General features: G+C 42.7%; 1 protein-coding gene across 1 annotated transcript in view; it reads right to left on the bottom strand.

Annotated features, from left to right (window-relative positions):
* ALAS1 (5'-aminolevulinate synthase 1) overlaps positions 1 to 16,968 on the bottom strand; it is a 29,993-nt gene extending 13,025 nt beyond the window's left edge. Inside the window, exon 1 of the mRNA XM_045023760.1 lies at positions 16,747 to 16,968. The gene's annotated coding sequence lies outside the window, so the exon portion shown is untranslated. The remainder of the gene's footprint in view (positions 1 to 16,746) is intronic.
* Between the last annotated feature and the right edge of the window lie 422 nt (positions 16,969 to 17,390).

Raw genomic sequence — 17,390 nt, 5'->3', positions numbered from 1 at the left:
TGTCTAGGGGTGAGGACAGAGCAAGAAAGGGGGAATTGATAGATAACTTACTGCTGTCGTTTGTTTTCATGGTTAACTGACCACTGCAGCATTATCTTTTAATTTACAGTTCAGTTATTCTGAAGATTTAGTAAATATGTCACTTCAATCATCAGTGCAATCTACCCTTTTATATATCACATTTGGTGATTTCCTTGGCACTAGCATTTAGGTTTTTAAAAGCACTCCATAAACTTTCAGTATTTTTTTGGCCTCGTGAAAGTGATCATTAATATTGGTGGGATAATGACCATGCAGTTTTGGTTCTGTTTTTATTCAACAGTACAAGTATTTGCCTGGATAATTTCATGGAATATAATGTTACTTTGACTAATACTATATTGTCTTTTTTTTGAGATCAAGAATTCTTAAGATGAGGAAGCCAGATTTCCAAAAGTGATCTGCACCTCACTTTAAAAGCCTGAACACTTAATTTAGGTGTCTAAAAGGGAGCTGAGCTCTTTTGAAAGTTTAACCCCAACTGAACCAAATGTGACCTTAATGCACTTTGGGGAGGTGCTTGGATATTATGGTGATGAGAAGGGTGGTGTAAAAACGTACGTAGAATTGAGGGTCCTGAATACTTGATAATCTGTCCCTACAGAGCAATTTACATTTTCTAAGAGATACGGAGATGTTACAGGCTGATCCTTAAAGTAAAAAATCCCATTTGTAACTGGGAAAACTGACAGGCTATTTGCTGATACCACCCAGTTAGTGGCTGAGGCTATATTACAACTCCAGAAGTTGTTGAAAAACTTCCAGCTTTTCAACTTTATGATGTGGTATGTGGTTAAGAGGTCTCATTAAAAGAGCTAGCTATTAAGAATCAGGGCTAACTCATCTTCCAGCTGTCCAGGAACACTGAACTGGGGAAACGGGGGACAAAGTAAGGCAAAATTCTCTCCCAACTTAAACTTTATGCAACTCCAATAAAAATCAGTATTGTCCAGGACGGAATTTGGCCTCTTGATCAATAATGTTCTATGATTGAAGTTTTTTCTACATGTAAAATGTTTAAATGACTTTTTTGCTTAAGTAGTAAGAATCTTAGACTACATTGGTCAAAATCTTTGATACCAATAAAACAAACAGGATTTGAACGCACTCTTGGCTGTAGAATGCAAAGCTATCCACCAGGTTACAGTCCATTGCCATCAATGGCGATTTTACACTTAAATTACCACAAGGAGAAACAAAATGAGAACGACAAGTAAATTAATGAGCTGAATGCAAGGCCCAAGTCTCTTATCAAAGCCTATTACTGGGTCAGACTCAAAGTTAGGTGCATTCAAAAGTTTGTTCAAAATCAAGTGTGATTTCTTGTTTTATTGAATAAAAAGCGGTCTTGGATATCAGAAATTAATTTAACATGGTACCTCAAAAGGTATTTTTGTATGGATTAGATGGGGGCATGAAAACAGGACAGTGGTTCACTGCTTGGTATTATCAGGACAAGGTCCCCCTGGCCATGATTCCTCATCAGTTCAGTCATGTACAGAAAGCAGTTTGACTCCAGTTGCAGTAGTGACATGCTTCCAATATTAAAATGATGCAAAATGTGAGAGTTAGTTGGAATGTATTTTTAAACACTTCTTTTAAAGAGGACTTGCTCTTTATTCTGGACTAGTGACCTTTCCTCTCCCTATTAAAGCTTAAAAAAAGTTAGAAATAAAAAGAAAAGAAAAATTTCAATCAAACTTTCCGTCATTGCAATTTATTTGGGAAAATATTTCCCACTTGTGAGGATACTGGTTGCCAAATTTAATTGTGAAGAGATATTTTCTTCCCACTAATGTCTTGAAACATTAACGGAATTTAAACTACAGTTGAAGCAGCTGACCCTAAGTAAAACAAGAATTATTTTAGATCATGCATATAGGACTTTCTTATATGGATATTGATTCGGATTTGTTGGATTTACACATCTTCCCCCCTTTCCACACTCCCTTTAAAATAAAAAACATTGTGTTCATGAAGTTAGAGAGACTAGTGGTATTTAGAGCAGGATACACTGTGAGGACAAGTGCCATGCAAAAATTTCTTGCAGTGTTCTGCCAGTGCATCTCAAATCTAAGTTGTAACTACCACCAGCTACTCTGATTCTGTGCCTTCACAAAAAATCTTACAATGCTTCTCAATCCCAACAAGCTGCATCTTGTTATATCTCCAGGTCTAGAGATAAAAGGCTAGTGAACTAACCCACTGTGCTATTTGCAATCCATCAACTATTGTTTTTATATTTAAAAATATGGTCCCTTCTGGCCTTAGTCTCTGAATCCATGAAAAATAAAGCAAAGTAAGCCACAAAGATATCTGGTCAATTAAACAAAAATGGGGAGAGTGGTAGGGTCTGATGGACCCTGGTTAAAAAAAAAGTTGGATCAGGGTTAGAATGACCTTGGCTACGTTACTAAGATCTCCAAATAGCAAGGAAACTTTCAGCTATATTTTTAAACATTCCTAGATTCTGTGGTCTTAAGTCAGACTCCCCATACATGATTTGAACATTGATTCTGGTGGTTAAATATAAAAATATCTGTTGTGAAAGAAAAATATTTAACGTTGTAAGTGACCGGAGTTGAGCAAAGTTAAATAGTTTTGGAGTACAGTTAACTTGATTCTTACTGCACTTGCTGGGTCCTGGAGGGCTGCCAAAGAATGCGTCACATTGGGAAGGTCAGGGCGTCTAATGAGAGTAGGTGGGAGGGGAATGCGTCTACTATTCTACCTTCCTGCTTGTCTGCAGAAAGGAAAGCAGGCAGGAAGACAGAGAAAGGGAGAAAAAAAGAAAAGTAAGGTGATCGCATTTTGTAGTATTCCCAGAGTTTAGCTGTTGTGGGTGAAACCAGTACCAGTAAAGCTGACACTAAAAGCTGAAATTTATTAAAGGTGACAAAGGGGTTTTAATTAAAGCTCATTGTGATTTGGTGACAAGTTCATTTGGGGTTTTTTTTTTTTGCTTTTATTGCTAAGATGGAAAAAAAGCTTTACTAATAGAACTGGTTGGAAATTTTTCGACAATCCCTTTCTTACCAAAAACTGTCAATGAGTCAAAGCCTAAACTGTTTGCAAAATGGTCAGTTTTTATACATTTCCCAACTCAAAAAGTTACTGGAAAAAAAGTTTAAAGTTATCAAATCCTCACATTTTTGAAAAAAAGTTTTAGCATGGAGTCAAAACTATTTTGATTTTGAGATTTTTACTAAATTTAGAAAAGGTTAAAAGATCAAAATGAAATGTTTTGATAGACCCAAACAAAACTCTCAGGAGCTTTGGTTCATAAAATTTGAGATTTCAGCTTTGTCCCAATTCAGAATGGGAAAGTTTTTCAAAAACTCAGGATGAGAAAATGGTCTCTCATCCAGCTCTACCTATTAAATGAAGACTCCTGTAATTAGAAAAGATAGTCTGTAAAATTCAGCTGCCACCCCACACCCCACTTCTCCCAGACGCAAAGGTAGGTTGTAGTTTTGGATCCTTTTTAGCTACATTTATAAAAAGATTACCCTGACATTAGTCCCTCTTGTGCTACTCACTGATTTCACTGGGGTAGCACAGGTGTAACATAGGTCAGACTTTGATCCAAGATATTGAGCAATTCTTTATGAGGCAACGACATACAAGGAAATGTTTGTTTTGGTATGTGAATTGGAATTCAGGGGCCAAATTCTGCCTTGCTCCCCATTTGAGTAACTGGAGTTGAGGGCACTCAACTTCTTGCAAGATTTGGCCCCAAGTCAGCAGGGGAAAATCCCAGGCTGGGGCCAACCAGAATGCTGCAGGAATCCAGAAAACACCACGGCTGAAGATACCTTTTTTTTAAGCATACAGTGTAAAAATAGTTCAGAAGAATGTTGCCTTTTTAAAAGAGGCCTATAGGAGCACTGCCCCTTTTTTCAAGGCAGGTTTGTCTAATATTCCTGGAAACAAAAACTTGAATAGCAAATTTGCAACTCTCACTCCAGTCAGATACACCTATTAGTGATTAAAGCCTCTATACCCTGCTTTTTAGTGAGGTAGGTGCTGAGGGATTTTTGTGCTTCCAAAGAAGAGATTTCAATAGCTTCTTTAAGACGGTTAGACTGAAAACCATTGCCTGCCTCCTGCTTTAATAGACCAAGACAGTATATAAACTACTAGCTCCACAGGAACATGGGCAAAACTTAAACCCAGGCCCAGTGCTACTAATAGGATTCATTCCCCTCCTCCATATAAGTGGTTTTGTCCTTAGTGGTTTTCTGCCCTATTGGTCCATATGGAAAATTTTGAAGTAAAAGCAATTGTGCTTTTTCTCTACCCCTATCGAGTTAGAAGAGGATACACAGAATAATGATATTTGAACATATAGCTCTCTCATTAGCAGATCTAAAGATGCTTTACAAAAGTGAGCCATTCCCGTTTTAGAGATGCATAGCGGTTACGCGACTTGTCCACTGTCATGCAGTCAATGTCAGAAATTGAGTGCCAAACCCATATCTCCCAATTCCCATCCATGTTCTTATTCCATTAGACTGCAAAATGCAGAGTACCTTAAAAATGCACGACCTATTCATACAGCCCCCAGAACAGTGTTAAGTGCTTTAAGGAAAAGGGAAAAAAAAAAAAAAAGACATTCCCTGCCATAAAGAATTTACAATCTGAGAGCTAGATTCTGCAAATTTTCCCATACGAGCAAACTCTGTGCCCATGTGGAGCCCCATGAAGGTCAATGGGGTTCTGTGTGGGCACAAGAATCTGCTTGCATTGAGTAATTTTCACGATCTCGGCCTAAATATTAATTGCATGACAGCCCTAATCTTTATTGTCATAAACATACAGCTAAGGGTAGCATAAAATCCCTCCTTACCCTGCAAAGGGTTAATCCCTCCTTTACCTGTAAAGAGTTAAGAAGCTCAGATAACCTGGTTGGCACCTGACCAAAAGGATCAATAAGGGGAGAAGATACTTTCAAATCTGTGGGGGAAGGTTTTTGTTTGGGTTCCTTTGTTCTCTCCGGGTCAGCGAGGAACCAGGGCAGGGAAAATACATCTCCCTAAGCCATATTTGAACTAAGCACCTAATATTACAGAAATAGTAAGTAATAGCAAGGAAATGTGTTAGATTATCTTTTGTTTTAGCTTGTGAATTTTCCCTGTGCTAAGAGGGAGGTTTATCCCTGTTTTTGTAACTTTAAATTTTGCCTAGAGGGGAAATCCTCTGTGTTTTGAATCTTTTTGTTACTCTGTAAATTTATCTTCCATCCTGATTTTACAGAGGTGATTTTTTTTTAATACACACACACACACACACACACAGACACACACACACACAGACACACACACACCCCTTTTAAGAACCTGATTGTTTTTTAGTGTCCTAAAGACCCAGGGGGTTTGATCTGTGCTCACTTTGTAACCAATTGGTTAGGATATTATTCTCAAACCTCCCCAGGAAAGGGGGTGTAGAAGTTTGGGGGGATATTTTGGGGCTGATAGGGCTTCAAGTGGCCCTCCCTGAATGTTTGTTTAAATCACTTGGTGGTGGCAGTGATACCAAGGGCAAGGAAGGAATTTGTGCCTTGGGGAAGTTTTAAACCTAAGCTGGTAGAAATAAGCTTAGGGTTTTTTTCATGCGGGTCCTCACATCTGTACCCGAGTTCAGAGTGGGGAGGAAACCCTGACAGCAATGAAAAAAATTGTTGTGCGATGAAAAAAAAATCATCATGCTTAATTGTGCTGTTAAACATGAACAGAATACCATTTAAATATTTTGGATGTTTTCTAAATTTTCAAATATATTGATTTCAATTACAACATAAAATACGAAGTGTACAGTGCTCACTTTATATTTTTGATTACAAGTATTTGCACTGTAAAAAACAAAAGAAATAGTATTTTTCAATTCACCTAATACAAGTACTGTAGTGCAATGGCTTTATCATGAAAGTTGAACTTACAAATGTAGAATTATATACAAAGAAACTGCATTCAAAATTAAAACAATGTAAAATTTTAGAGGCTGCAAGTCCACTCAGTCCTACTTCTTATTCAGCCAATCGCTCAGACGAACAAGTTTGTTTACATTTGCAGGAGATAATGCCCACTTCTTGTTTACAATGTCATCTGACAGTGAGAACAGGCGTTCGCATGGCACAGTTGTAGTCGGCATCGCAAGATATTTACATGCCAGATGCACTAAAGATTCATATGTCCCTTCATGCTTCAACCACCATTCCAGGGAACGTGGGTCCATGCTGATGACGGGTTCTGCTCGATAACAATCCAAAGCAGTACAGACCGATGCATGTTCATTTTCATTATTTGAGTTAGCCACCATTATTCTGCCACCAGCAGAAATTGTTTTTCTTTTTTGGTGGTTTGGGTTATGTAGTTTGTGCATCAGAGTGTTGCTCTTTTAAGACTTCTGTTTAGCATATCAGGCACATCAATACCTTGCAATGCCAGCTACAAAAGTGTCAAGCAAATGCCTGTTCTCATTTCTGGTGACATTGTAAATAAGAGGGCAGCCTTATCTCCTGTAAATGTAAACAAACTTGTTTGTCTTAGTGATTGGCTGAAAAAGAAGTAGGACTGAGTGGACTTGCAGGCCCTTAAGTTTTCATTGTTTTGTTTTTGAGTGCAGTTATGTAACAAACAAACAAAAAATCTACATTTGTAAATTGCATTTTCACAACAGAGATTGCACTACAGTACTTGTATGAGGTGAACTGAAAATACTATTTCTTTCATTTATCATTTTTACAGTGCAAATATTTATAATAAAAAATATACACTTTGATTTCAGTTACAACACAGAATACAATATATATGAAAATGTAGAAAAACATCCAAAATATTTTATAAATTTCAATTGGTCTTCTATTGTTTAACAGTGTGATTAAAACTGAGATTAATCATGATTAATTTTTTGGAGTTAATCGTGTGAGTTAACTGCAATTAATCGACAGCCCTAGTAAAGATGCAATGAGTGATGGCAACCAAGAATAGGGTATCAAAGAGGAGGAAGAAAGGGTTAGATTACAGAAGAAAGGTCTTGCAGTCAGAACCACCAAGAACTACACAACGCACAGTCAACCTGTGGAACTTCTTGCCAGAGGATGTTGTGAAGGCCAAGACTATAACAGGGTTCAAAAAAGAACTAGATAAGTTCATGGAGGATAGGTACATCAATGGTAATTAGCCAGGATGGGCAGGGATGGTGTCCCTAGCCTCTATCTGCCAGAAGCTGGGAATGGGTGATGGTATGGATCACTTGACGATTACCTGTTCTGTTCATTCCCTCTGGGGCACTTGGCATTGGCCACTGTTAGAAGACAGGATACTGGGCTAGATGGACCTTTGACCTGACCCAGTATGGCCATTCTTATGTTCTTAGAGGCACATAAACCCATGTGTACGTGTATATAAGAAGGAGAAACAGCAAATTTGAATCTTAATAGATTCAGAATACAAGGAAAATGATGGCCTTTATAATAGGTCCAGAAACAAAAAAACAAACATACTAATTTGGTCTATTTTGGAAAACAACAACAACCCCTAACTATATCAGGAATATTCAGCTGAGTTTTCTATGGAATTTCTTATAATAAATGGTTTCCACGGTTGCATGATGCTTTACAAGAAAGTTAGAGATGGCATAAGAAGTTTTGATCATGGTTTGCAGTTAATTTGTATGTAAAGTTTGCTTGGAGGGGGATAATATGTATCCCAGAGTTTTACTGGTAGATGGAGACAAGGAGTAATAACAGAATCATTGCATTCATGCCAAATATGTTCTCCTCTTACCCAGGTGACAGCAGCCCCAGAGTGGAAGACAATTGCTTTTGTTTTGTAGGAGTTGGTGGCAGCAATGACTCTGGTTATTGAAGTTAATATATTGTGTTTTCATTTTTGATAAATCTTGTTCAATCTGAAAAGCAGGAGAAATATACAAGTGGAGAGCAAGGTCAGAATATCGCAAAATAAGTCATTACGTTTTGGACTTGGATCTTCAAATTCATTTGAATTTGAGTTCTAGAAGTGTAGTTGACTTTCTCGCAGTCAAAAAACTGTTCTGATCTGATAGTTTGTGATGCTGGCAATTTTGACAAGTGTATGTAATAGTGTAAGTTACACTGAAGAATGGTCTGATGCACATTTTCATGATCCAGGACATGGACCATAATATTTTAAACATCTGAATTGTAGCGGAGTTGGCAGGATGAAAGTCAGTTAATTGGAGTAAGCATCCTTTTTTTCATATATTTTTGCTGTGCGTTGAGGAAGGTTTTGTACATATGGTATGTAGGAGAAATACTCAAATCCAAAATTCTACCCAGTAACGATGTTACCCGTGACACATCAGCTTAACTATTCAGGCCACTAAAAATAGATCATAATGACCCACTCAGTACCAACCTTTTAAAAACAAACTTGGTGGACACCTATTACCTCATAGATCACATGAAATGGAACATATCCCTCTATGTGGATTAACCCAGTAAAATGACAAAATCTGGAAAGTCAGTCTTTTCCCAAGAAGGGCAGATCCCTGTACAGAACACAATGGAACTTTCATCAAAAGAAGTAAGCCATACCTGATCCATCATTAAAAATAAATATATATCATGCCACCAGAGAGCGAACACTTTGCTCCCCATCCCCCAGTGGAGAAATGAACAAATACCCATTGACAGCCCCAGATTACAAAGATAGTTTTAACACTGTCAAAAGAACACTGTTCTCACCAGAAATCTTCCATTTTATACGGTTGGTTTGCTCTTTATTAGACTGAAGCAGTACAGTTTCACAGCAGGAGTACACAAAACACCCTTGCAATCAGCATGCTAGGCTGAAATATTACTGGGTATTTAGGATTCTGCCCAGTAAATAGTATTCACTGCTGTGAAAGATCCATGCTTCTTCAATATCACAGTAGTTACCTATATAGTAAGTGGGGTCTGTGCTAGCTGTTGAATTGGTTGCCACAAGTACCCTGAATGATTACAAATAGTTTTGAATCCATCATTTTACTGTTTTTTCGGGTTTCCATATTTTTTTCTACAAGCTCTTTCTGAGTTGGAATGTGCACAGCACTCTCAGTTTGTTGGTTTGATGTTCCCCAAAGGAAGTGCAAAAGATATTTTCTCATCTTGCTTTGTAGAAGGCATGCTTTTCTCTGGGCTTTTAGCAACCCTTGTTTTTTCTCTATCACATACTTTCTCATATACAGTCACTCCCTATAGTTTGTTCCTCTCTATTAAGTTGCAGGGTCGGTTTCTCTTCCTTCTCTCTCGAATGACATGTTTGTGGGTTTTCGAGTATGGGGTGTAATTTTCAGCATTGTCAGGACTGTTTTTGGCCTGTGCTTGTACCTTTTTTTGTGTGTGTATTACTTGCTTCCTTTATTTGTTCCATGTTGGACAGTGAGTGCTTCTGTAGGCATTTCTCCTCCTAAAGTGAATGGAAATTCACTATTTATGTCACCAGTAGTACAACTTTTCTTCTGAGGAAGATACATTAAAGTACTGAACATCTTTCCCTCCAGGAAATAGGTAACCCTTCTGGGTTGTCTATGCCACCTTGGCATCTCATATGAAAGTGGCAGTGATTTGTTTTCCTGCCAGGTGTTACAGAAAGTTATGAGTGTTCTTAATAAGGCAGAAATATTGGGTGAGAATGGTGGCACAAATCAGTGAATCTCAATTGACGTCAGTGGAGCTTTGCCAGTTTACACCAGCTGAGGTTCTGGCCCAATATTTCTAAGTTGGCAAAAACTCAGTTACTACTCCTTGACTCCATCTACCGGTAAACTTCTAGGATCCCATATTCTCCTCTGACCAAACTCAGATACAAATTGACGGAAAACCCTGGTAAAGCTCAACACCACTTCTTAGGCAATCTCTAACTTTCTTATAAAGCCTCATGCAACCGTTGGCCCACTTCAGTGTAAGAAATACCATAATACTCAGAAATGAAATGCCCTCATTACTAGTCCTAAAGGACTAAAGCTACCCAGCAGGCGTTATGCCATATGTAGATTATTGGCCACCAGTATTTGGGAGGTTCTCTGTATTAGGATAGCACTCAATACACTATATCATAAGCCCTGAAGAGCTCACACCAAGGGAGAGAGAAGTGCAAATCAGGCAAAGTTCTCTGTTTGTATACAAATATCAACTATCTGGGACTGGCCCACGAGCCAACTAACACTGGCTCCGGTAATTTTTTCTAGGCATCTCAGCATAGATGGATTGCAAAGAGGGATTTAAAGGAGAAGGGTACAGTGGCTGTGTCTAGTGGGGGTTCCAAGCATAAGAGGTAGCTGAGATGGTGGAATGGAGGGGTTTGTATGGGAAGTGTGGGCTCTAGGTTGGCACTGGCAGAGGGCAGGAGAGACGATCCAGTAAGAGAAGAGTTGATAAGTAGGGAGGCGACAGGATTGTGTAGGGCCTTGAAGACGTGGATGAAAAGCTCGAATATGACCTGGTAAAAAATGGGAAGCCTGCGGAGGTATTCAAAGGGAAGAAGTCAGTGCAATGAACCAGGAGAACAATCTTTGCAGCTACATTGTGTATGGACTGGTGATCAGGGTTATCACTGGTGCTGTTCTGTACTTTAGTTTGATTTTACATACAGCGTCTGGATGGATGGAAGGGAAAAGACAATGGGAAAGTTCTGCTATTACAAAGATACCTCTATGGACAGAGAAGGAACTTAGCCAGTTCTTTGCACCAGCACTGAAGCTGCTGTCGTTGAAAGACAAGCCTGTATGTAACTGATACCCTCCTTCTCTTCCCCACGGTCCCCCACTCCTCAATCACCCCACCGTGTCCTGTGGGGAACTAGATCTTATGAAGCTGGGACTCAATATTTCCTGTGGTGCTACCCTTTGTAGGTATGATGTTTCCCAGGCCTTCTATTGTATCAGTGATTGCTTCATGCCACACATAGCGCATCCTGTCAGGTAATATGGGGAAGTGCGATGGGTAGCAGGCACCTGGTTTGCCACAGCATCACCACTAGGGCAGTAAGGCCAGGAGACATCAGCACAGTAGTAGGAAGGAAACCTTAAAGAAAATCTATTTATCTTTTAAAACAGCTGAGGAAGTGGAATGGGTCTGTCAGGATTTGGCAAGGCGCATGTACTGACCTGGGAGCAAAGTGGCCAAGGTGTTAGGAACCAGAAGAAAAGGGGGAGTTGATGTTTGCCGTGGGTCCAGAAGGGAGTGAGAAGTGCTGAGTATCGGTTTGGGGCCTAGAGAGTTTGAGACATATTGGGTATGTCTACACAGTAAAGAAAAACCCTTTTTGGCTGGCCCATACCAGCTGACTGGGGCTACAGGGCTGTTCATTGCTGTGTAGACTTCTGGGCTCAGGCTGAAGCCTGAGCTCTGGGACCCTCCCACCTCACAGAATCCTAGAGCCCAGGCTGCAGCTTGAGCCTGGACAGCTACACAGCAATGAAACAGCCCCACAGCCCAATCCCTGGATGTCCAAGTCAGCTGGCACGGGCCAGCCGCGGGCATCTAGTTGCTGTGTAGAAGGCATGTGTAGACATACCCATAAAGCTCTAAATGTCCTGGGACTGACCTAAGAGATCCTTACTGCCACAGTTAGGGCAACTGGAGGTATCTGAGCTTTGTCCCCAGCAGCCTAAGAGATATGGGGGTTGCTGGCAGGCTGTTCTCTACTGTTTCATGCCTTTGAAGCATGCTTCCCTCCCACTGTTCTGTAATAACCGAATAATCTTCAGGGCCCACTGCAAGGCCCATCTTTTCACCCATGCCCACAAGCAGATGGATATGGCTAGACAGCAGTGTGGGAACAGAGTAGTGCTGGAGGGGAAGCAAAGACCTGAGAGAAAGAAAGGACTTGATCACACCTTCCTGTTGGAGTTTATATGTCACTGGCTCAAACAGAAGCCTGGTCTACACTAGGCGTTTAAATCGGTTTTAGGAGCGTAAAACCGATTTAACGCCACAACCGTCCACACTAGGAGGCACCTTATATCGATTTTAATGGCTCTTTAAACCGGTTTCTGTACTCCTCCCTAACGAGAGGAGTAACGCTAGTATCGGTATTACCATATCGGATTAGGGTTAGTGTGGCCGCTGATCGACGGTATTGGCCTCCGGGCGGTATCCCACAGTGCACCAGTGACCGCTCTGGACAGCATTCTGAACTCGGATGCACTGGCCAGGTAGACAGGAAAAGCCCCGCGAAGTTTTGAAATTCATTTCCTGCTTCCCCAGCGTGGAGATCTCATCAGCACAGGTGACCACGCACAGCTCATCAGCACAGTTAACAATGCAGTCTCCTGAGAATCGTAAAAGAGCCCCAGCATGGACTGCACGGGAGATACTGGATCTGATCACTATCTGGGGAGAGGATTCAGTGCTAACAGAACTGCGTTCCAAAAGACGAAATGAAAAAGTATTTGAAAGAATTTCTAAGGCTATGACGGATAAAGGCCACAGCAGGGACTCAGTGCAGTGCAGAGTGAAAGTTAAGGAGCTCAGACAAGCCTACCAGAAAACCAAAGAAGCAAACGGAAGGTCCGGGGCAGGTCGAAAAACATGCTGCTTCTATGCTGAGCTGCATGCAATTTTAGGGGGCTGCGCCACAAGTACCCCACCCCTGATCGTGGATTCCGAGGTGGGGGTTGTAATCTCTGCCATGGCTGAGGATTATGCAGACGGGGAAGATGAAGATGAAGAAGAGGAGGAAGACCTAGCAGAGAGCACACAGCACTCCGTGAGCCCCAGCAGCCAGGAGCTTTTTATCACCCTGACGGAATTACCGTCCTCCCAGCCCTCACAAGCCACTATCCCAGACAATGACGCCATGGAAGGGAGCTCTGGTGAGTGTACCTTTGCAAATAGCAAACATTGTTTTTTAAGCAAGCCTTTTTTAATGATTGATTTGCCCTGAGGACTTGGGATGCATTCGCAGACAGTATAGTTACTTAGAAAAGTTTGTTAACATGTCCGGGGATTGAGAGGAAATCCTCCAGGGACATCTCGATGAAGCGCTCCTGTAGGTACTCCAGAAGCCTTTGTTTCTGGGCAAGGCAGCCTTGTTCCGCCCACCATGGTAGGACACTTTACCACGCCATGCATGTAGCAAGTAATCAGGTATCATTGCGTGGCAAAGCATAGCAGCGTATGGTCCCGGTGACTGCTGGCATTCAAGAAGCATCCGCTCTTTATCTTGTTCTGTTATCCTCAGCAAAGTGATATCGTTCAGGATAACCTGGTTAAAAATCAGGAATTTAAGTAAGGGGGGTGGCCATTTTTCTACTGGGTTCGTGGACTGCATCAGCTTAAAAAAAAAACTTTCCTGCACGTAGCGAAGCGGGGGGAGGGGAGGAGTGAAATGCCGATGATCTTTTCTGTGTTTGGTCACCGGCGATCTTCCCCAAGCTACCAGCCACGCAGTGGGTGGGGGGGTGGGAAGGGTGTTGATTAGCAGGGAGCTAGCGTGGTATTAGCCATGCGTTGGGGGGGAGGGGGTAAATCACTACAGAAGCCGAAAGACAGTGGCTTACCATGGCCGCATGCAAGCTGAATTCTGATGCCTGGACCTGTGTCTGTAAGATCTGTAACTCCAGAGCTGCAAGCACTCACTATTAAGATGAAAAATGCGACCTTGTAGGGAAATCACATGTGCTAGGTGAATAGTGCTGTTCACTGTGAAAGAGTATAACCATTGTTCTGTAAAATGTATCTTTCTAAATATTTATCTCCCTCATGCAGCTGCAAATTTTTCAACCATCCCTCCTCCATCCCAAAGGCTAGCACAGATAAGGCGGAGGAAAAAGAAGACGCGAAATGAGATGTTCTCGGATATTATGGAAGTTACACGCAATGAAAGAGCTCATCTGAATGAGTGGAAGGACGTGGTATCAAATTACAGGAAAGAGGCCAGTGAACGTGAGGACAGGAGGGATGAACGTGAGGACAGGAGGGACAACCGAGATGAGAGGTGGCGGCAGGAAGACCGGCAGGAAAATCAGCGGTGGCGGCAGGAAGATCAGCGGTGGCGGGATGCAACTCTGGGGCTGCTGCGTGATCAAACTGACATGTCCGGCGTCTTGTGGAGCTTCAGGAACGGCAGCAGGATCACAGAGTGCCGCTGCAGCCCCTGTATAACCACCCTCAACCCTCACCATGTTCCACATCCTCCTCACCCAGACGTGTAAGAACGCGTGGGGGGAGGCTCCGTGCACCCGCCCACTCCACCCCCGTGGACAGCCCAACCAGAAGGATGTCGTTACTGTGAATTTTTTTTAATGGCCTTCTCCATCCCTCCTATCCTCCTCCCAAACCACACCCTTACTTCTCTCCCTCTTTTTATAATGAATTAATAAAGAATTCATGCTTTTTAAATGAGAGTGACTTTATTTGCATAAGTAAGCTGTACTCGAAGGGGGAGGGGGAGTTGCTTACAGGGACTGAGTCAATCAAGGGGGCTGGGTGTTCATCAACAAACACAGCAGTCACACTGTACCCTGGCCATTGATGAAGCTCGTTTTCAAAGCTTCTCTGATGCGCACCGCTTCCTGGTGTGCTCTTCTAATCTCCCTGGTGTCTGGCTGCGCGTAATCAGCGGCCAGGTGATTTGCCTCAGCCTCCCACCCCGCCATAAAGGTCTCCCCCTTACTCTCACAGAGATTGTGGAGAATACAGCAAGCAGTAATAACATAGGGGACATTGGTTTGGCTGAGGTCTGAGCGAGTCAGTAATGTCCGCCAGCGCGCCTTTAAACGGCCAAATGCACATTCCACCACCATTCTGCACTTGCTCAGCTTGTAATTGAACAGATCCTGACCACTGTTCAGGCTGCCTGTGTATGGCTTCATGAGCCATGGCATCAAGGGGTAGGCTGGGTCCCCCAGGATAACGACAGGCATTTCAACATCCCCAACTGTTATTTTCTGGTCTGGGAAGTAATTCCCTTGCTGCAGCCGTTTAAACAGAGTAGTGCTTCTGAAGACGCGAGCGTCATGAACCCTCCCTGGCCATCCCACGTGGATGTTTGTGAAACGTCCCTTGTGATCTACCAGTGCTTGCAGCACCATTGAAAAGTACCCCTTCCGGTTTACGTACTGGGTGCCCTGGCGCTGCGGTGCCAAGATAGGGATATGGGTTCCATCTATCGCCCCCCCACAGTTAGGGAATCCCAGTGCAGCAAAGCCATCCACTATGGCCTGCACGTTTCCCAGAGTCACAACCTTTCGTAGCAGCAGCTTAGTGATTGCTTTGGCTACTTGCATCACAGCAGCCCCCACAGTAGATTTTCCAACTCCAAATTGATTCCCGACTGACCGGTAGCTGTCTGGCGTTGCAAGCTTCCACAGGGCTATCGCCACTCGCTTCTCTACTGTGAGGGCTGCTCTCATCTTGGTATTATGGCGTTTCAGGACAGGGGCAAGCAAGTCACAAAGTTCCATGAAAGTGCCCTTACGCATGCGAAAGTTTCGCAGCCACTGGGAATCGTCCCACACCTGCAACACAATGCGGTCCCACCAGTCAGTGCTTGTTTCCCGGGCCCAAAATCGGCGTTCAATGGATAGAATCTGCCCCATTACCATCAGGATCTCCAAAGCGCAGGGGCCAGTGGTTTGAGAGAATTCTGTGTCTACGTCCTCATCACTGTCATCGCCGCGCTGCCGTATCCGCCTCCTCCTCGCCTCGGATTGAAGGTCCTGGTTCACCATAGACTGCATGAGAGTGCGCGAGGTGTTTAAAACATTCACGATTGCGGTATTGAGCTGAGCAGGGTCCATGCTTGCTGTGCTATGGCGTCTGCACAGTTCACCAAGCAAAAAAGGCGCGAAACGGTTGTCTGCTGCTCAGGGAGGGAGGGGTGAGGCTGTACCCAGAACCACCCGCGACAATGATTTTTGCCCCATCAGGCACTGGGATCTCAACCCGGAAATGCCAAGGGGCGGGGGAGGCTGCGGGAACTATGGGATAGCTACGGGATAGCTACCCACAGTGCAACGCTCCAGAAATCGACGCTAGCCTCGGACCATGGACGCACACCACCGATTTAATGTGTTTAGTGTGGCCGCGCGCACTCGATTTTATAAAATCTGTTTTACAAAACCGGTTTATGCAAATTCGGAATAGTCCCGTAGTGTAGACGTACCCAGAAACTCTGTGTTTCCACAGGCACAACATTCAGATTCATTTGGGTCACCTAGATTCTGACTCCATTGTGAGCGTGACAAGACTCTAGTCCTCATAACACTGAAAGTCACACAATTGATATAGGTGAATTTTTGTGTGTGTGAGGGCAACAAATTTGCACCTCTCTCAGCACTAATGAGTTAGTCTTGCAGACTGAAAGAGGCAATAATGTGTCCAGCACATTGGAGAAGAGCTTTGTAATCAAACAGCCAAAAAACTTGATTAGGATTCTGCACAATATAGTCAAAGCCACACAGAGATGTAAATACTGTATTGCAATACCACATAGATTTCTGTAAAGGTAGGACTCCCTTTCCCTGATCAATAGCCTATGAGTGACATTGTATAATAATCTTTGTGTTTTAGACTTTTAAGTAGGTCAGGGTGAGGGGAGGGGGGCCATCAAGCTTAGATTTCTGGGTACAATAAGAAACAGACGGCCTTGCACTTACCATGATAAGGTACATAACCCAGAGCAGATAGAAGGATACAGCTGAGAGGCAACCTGACAGAAATTATTTTGTTCTTACCTTCTTCTGTTTGTCAGTTGAACTCTCTTATTTTTCCAGGTTCTCTAGTTTCCATCCCTCTGGAGTTGGCTTCTCTCACTCCCTAGGTCTAGTATGGCCTTGAAACAGATTATCCTCAAAATGAAATGTTTTTCCTGTAACAACTGGGAAGTACAATGTCTTGCCTCAGTTCTGGGCTGTGTGTAGGGGTGTCCTACAATGAGACAGGCCTACAAAGCACTTATCTGCCATCATACACAGGGATCTGATCAGCAGTTAGTTAGTATAACAGCCCCCTTTCAAAGGTTGCTTTCTAAGGGCCAGGCCTATGCAGGGTGTAGTCCTTTTGAAGAAATGGAGCAGCACAGGTGTGGCTGGAGGCAGCGCTAATGAACATCACTTGTAAGACTTCCCTGAGGCAGGGAAAGGGTGGTTATTGGGGAACAGTAACGCGGCAAGCAGTTTGGTGAGAATGATGGTGATCTAGTCAAGTATTGCCTTTTTATCTAGGCAGCTGCCAAAGTGTTTTAAAGGTCTTTGCAGGTGCTATGTAGAGGATTGGATGGCTCAAGGGATTAGGCTATAAACCCTTTCACTTTAGAGCTGCTTATCCAAATCTGTCCCTCTCCACAAGTAGCTTAAGGGTGTTAATATGATGAATGATC

The sequence above is a fragment of the Mauremys mutica genome, chromosome 7, assembly GCF_020497125.1.
Source record: "Mauremys mutica isolate MM-2020 ecotype Southern chromosome 7, ASM2049712v1, whole genome shotgun sequence".
NCBI classification, from domain to species: domain Eukaryota; kingdom Metazoa; phylum Chordata; order Testudines; family Geoemydidae; genus Mauremys; species Mauremys mutica.
Note: the sequence above shows the minus strand (reverse complement) of the source record. Positions and strands in the feature narration are given on the sequence as shown.